Source organism: Lepisma saccharinum, chromosome 18 (genome assembly GCF_977018435.1).
Source record: "Lepisma saccharinum chromosome 18, izLepSacc3.1, whole genome shotgun sequence".
NCBI classification, from domain to species: Eukaryota; Metazoa; Arthropoda; class Insecta; order Zygentoma; family Lepismatidae; genus Lepisma; species Lepisma saccharinum.
Window position 1 is genome coordinate 39,492,440 of NC_139246.1, and position 4,850 is coordinate 39,497,289.

Below are 4,850 nucleotides of genomic sequence, written 5' to 3' on the forward strand. Positions count from 1 at the left end.
ACATGCAACATTTCCAATACACCAATGAAGAGGCTTGAACTGTCAGTGAGCAAATGAGTAAAGTAAACCAATTTTAGATAGAACAGCACTGAAAAATATATTTGCAATGAAACTTTTCTAAATCAAGTGGGAGGTGATTGTGTACATTATGAAACATGTATTCATGAAATCAGATACACACTGATGCAGACCTTTTGTACACAGAAAAGGCACAGTTAAAAAAAAAACTGACTACATGGGAACTTTGCATGTAATATCAGCTTTCTAAAACTTCAGGAAAACCCTTTTGTGTGTTCTGTTACAGCTCTTGCAATAACAATGTTCTACAACAACACACTACTTTATGGCAAAAGTAACTAAGGCAATGAAGTACATTGATATTTCATAACGACAAACAAGGCTTAAAAACTGTTGCAAAGGGGAAGCTTTAAACAGAATAAAATAAACCTTTTCATGTTTCATCTTGCATATGAAAATATAAATCTCCTTTCTTTAAAGAAATATATTTTAAGGTAACAGCCATCCAAGCCATATGAAATGGCTGATGTGCATTTTACTGAAAAATTATCTGAAAATTCTGGCTCAAGCAGATATTTAGTTTTCTGTTGGTTGAGTCCCAATCTTCAAGAAAACTTTCCAGCAGGTAGTAAAAATAAATAAGTGAACCATTTAAAGTATTCAATAATTAAATGAAATAAGTGAGGAATTGGCACTGCTAACAATATTGAAATAAAGTTCTGGTGTACCGTTACAATGTTATATTTCAAAAAGAATGTCACAGAAAACCTATTTCACACAAACTTAATAACATTAAAGCACATCTGAAGATTCACACACACACACACATGCAGAGTTGACAGTGGATAGGAAAACTGAATTTTCTTCCATCCCTCCATCTTTGATTTTTGTTGCCATAGGAGGGTGATAGTGAAGCACCATGTTCTTTAAAAGACACCTCCATTTTTGTTTTAGGATGCCAATGGTCCAAATGGCATTAGACAGCTATGCACCTCAAGAGTGTTTTCACCAGCACCATCTATTGGTGTCATGACCCATGGTCCTCTGGATACCCACTGTTACCTGCAAAGATAAAGAAAGGCCTGTCCTGAGTTTCCACTGTAGATAATAAATATCCCAATAACAATTGAAAGTAACTTCACTTAAAAGATTTCAAAGGATCAGCAGGAATTCAAGTATTAACTTATGAGCACTTCTATAATCTATTGCTTTACTTCAAAACATCTAAAGTGCACATATCCGGTGATAGTCCCCCCAGTGTTTTATGAAACAAACTGTATGTTAAATTTGGCAATCCTCTAAAGTGCCACATTTATATAAATTTTGAGTACTTTCGTTTAAATCGCAATGTCAATGTTTGACTTCCAAAAATACGCAAGTGTTCCACAAAAGCTCTATTTCCATAGCAAATGGAATGTTGAACAAATGAACATGTAATAGCCCCATCTAGTTGCTGCACTTTTTTACACTCTGTGCAGTGCAGGTGTATCCAGTGTCAAGAGTAGTGCAAGGAAATCACGTTCAACCAACTAGACGGAAAGCAGTGTTCCAGTTAAGAAGATTCAACAAATGCCTGTCTGCTGCTTTGAACGGTCATTTGATTAGTTAGCACACACCACGTGACCATACACCAGTCCGAAAGGTAGTGCAGATACCAAATACACTACTTGACTCCAAATCAACAAACTAGACAACTCAGTGTTGCACCGTGCAACCAACTAGACGCTTCAGTGCAAAGAGAGTCAAAAAGTGCAGTCAACTAGACGGGGCTAATGTGTTATGACTCCTAGGTGTTTTATAAACTTGCCTACAACATCCTCAATTTACATTCTACAAATTCTATTACATTTCAATAATCTTGTTATTCATATCCAAATTAAACATGTATCATATTTAATCACATGCTCATTGTGTGGCAAACATTATAGATTATGCTAACTGTGAATGTTATGTGAACGCTTCCATGAAAAGTATTGTCTGGAATAAAAATAGTTATATGATTTTATGAAACATTCACGTAACATTTCTATTAATAAAAATGCTTCCACATAAAATTGTCCCTAGCATGGTCTTGTTGTATACTGGTAGGGTTTCTTCTTATTATTATTATTACTACTTGTATCTAAGAATAAAACGTTTTGATAACATTTGAAGAACTCAGAAATGTTTAAGTATAAAATTTACGGATAATGCACATTTTGTAATAATAAAAAGGTGAGAGAAGAGAATACTAGACTTATTGTAGAATATAGATAATTATGAAACAACATTGCACATGTATTCATAATACAGTAATGGTAATAAACATAGTACTTCACATCTTTAATAATGCAGTTCATATATGAGATGAGTGCAATTTAAATACTTCATGGAAAAATTATTAACAATAATTATTCCAGACTTAGAACATCTACATACCTAACAGCCAAGTGTTCCTTGTACCTGCCTTATTCTTATATTGACAAAAGTATCTGATGTTGGAATTCCTCATGTGTCCACCCTGGATACCGAGAGTAGTCACAATATTTTCATTTTAATCGGCTATCTGCTAAAGAGGAAAAGTACTGTAACTTTTGCACAAATAATTGGGTTAACAAGTTGAGGTATTGATCATAATAAGATACTGCACAAAGTTAATGATTTTTTTTTAAATATATATCTATATATTCATGTTATTCTGAATGAGAAATACCATCCATCTGATGTTACACATTACTCAGTTGTTTACTTCTGATTTATTTGAAAATAGCAACTGTTTTGAAAACCCCACAAATTCACCTTTTACTGTGTTCCAATAAAAAATAATAAAATATTAAAAGAATATCACTCTGGAACTGTTATTGCCATGAGCACCTTTGATTTGGTTTGTCTTAACAATTATAATTGTATTGTTTTGTCCATGCAAATAGGAATACGAGATAAAAAGTGATACAAATTTGTTTGCTAATCCAGAACTATATGGATAGTATTGAAAATAAACTAGCATGTTCACTTGCACAATATACCTACCTACATGGCCAGTCAGCCACTCATTTCAGTATTTATGTTTTATTACATTTTATTGTAGAAGCTGTCTAAAACCCACCACATGATGGATGTCAATAGGTGTTATTATAATGAAACAAAAATAACGTACACTATCTTACCTCCTTTTAACATCCAGCTGATCTGCTTGTATCATTGGGAACTTCATCCATTGTGAGGAGCAATAACCACGATAGCACTGCACACTTGCTCTATACACTGGCTGATGACCTATAACCATCTGGCTGGTACCTCCATGTTGTGAAAATGAGAGCTTCTAGCACCTATAAAATTATTTCAGAAAAAATAAATATAAATTCTCTTACAAGGAAACTTCTATCAAACAGTTCCCACTGACTAAAAGATTTTCATGCTTAAAATAAATTCATGCTACCCACTATCAACACATGACATAAGGTAGTTAAACTGAGTGCATTCTGTTGATGGTTTCATATAGAAAAAAAATATTTTCCCCTTTTCAATTGATGGTTATGAATACAGTATACCAAGTACCCCCTCCCATGCACACACACATATATACATTACTAATGACATTTTTGTCACAAAAAAAGGTTTTCTCTCACCAGTGTCTGGGCAACTGAATGGAGTACTTTCACTTTTACTGGTGCTTAGGCGTTTAGGTTAGATTTTGTGATTACAATAAAAAAAAAAGATAATTTTACATTCCCGTCGTGATAAAAAAATAGATTTGGGATAAATTCTAATGTCCGTAACTCTGTAAATATACGTTTCTATGCCCCCAAGCTTCTGATATAGTCTTAACAACAGTTAATCTTTCCGTGGGGAATTTTTCCTGGAAATTCGAGGGAGTACGTAATTTAGTACACTCGACCTGCAATTAATACAACTTAAAACATAGTGTCAAAATTTCCTTTAAAATCTTTATCATCAGTTCACGTACTGTATAAATCATGTGTACCATTTTTTCCCCCTATATATAACATATGGTAGTGGTGCCTAATTGATGTATTTTATAGTACCGTAATTTCATTTATTGTTTGCAACAGGACAATATGTTGCAGAAAATTAATTGTTCTTATTTTGTGCGGCATCGTTATTTTACATTTTGATGTGACGTTGGTGGAATGTTGGCATACATTTCCCAGGTGTATCAAAATATATTTTGCAGTAGTATTTTATTTCGCGATTGCTAAGCTTAAGGAATGTTGCAAAAATATCAGCTCTAATTCTTACAAAGTACGTGGAACAATGGAATTAACAATAAGAAGGAAAATGGCACGAAGTATTTAATTCTTTAGGTACATCGTAGCAACAATTCACAATACATACGTATTTCACTCTCCCCCAGATTTGTTCCAATTGTCCTTATGTTCATACCCAATAATATTAATAACATACTAACATGACGTACTTACTCGAAATACGACTGAAACGAAGTGGGCTTGCAATTCTTCTTTCTTCAAAACCATCATCCGCAACAGCTGATAGTGTCCATCTTGAAAATCTGCAGCCGTGAACGAAACGAACTCGGTAGGTGCCTGGCTTGTGAGTAGGTTCCACTCGTTTTCTGTTAGCGCGTTCGTAACAGGGGGGTGAAACTCTAATGCCGCGAGCTGTGGTCTTCGTGACGTCAGCGATATTAGCGACATCTATTGGCAGTGCACCCAAGTTATGCGCTTCTCAGTCGCGAAGTATTTCATAGTTCTACGCTAGATGTCATTCCATCGCCAACTAACAGTGAAACCAAACACAATATACATTTGCTGATCCTAGTTACATTGAACGTTTTTAGGACATCTACTTGAAAGTTCTCGCAGGAATATCGC

At 34.4% G+C, this 4,850-nt stretch overlaps 1 long non-coding RNA gene across 1 annotated transcript; it reads right to left on the bottom strand.

The window, feature by feature from the left end:
- Nucleotides 1-743: 743 nt before the first annotated feature.
- On the bottom strand, nucleotides 744-4,577 carry LOC146002006 (uncharacterized). The gene is made up of 4 exons (XR_014443665.1): nucleotides 4,440-4,577; nucleotides 3,165-3,326; nucleotides 2,437-2,563; nucleotides 744-1,080 (listed from the first exon to the last, which is right to left on the bottom strand). It is a non-coding gene; the product is annotated as an uncharacterized LOC146002006 (long non-coding RNA).
- Between the last annotated feature and the right edge of the window lie 273 nt (nucleotides 4,578-4,850).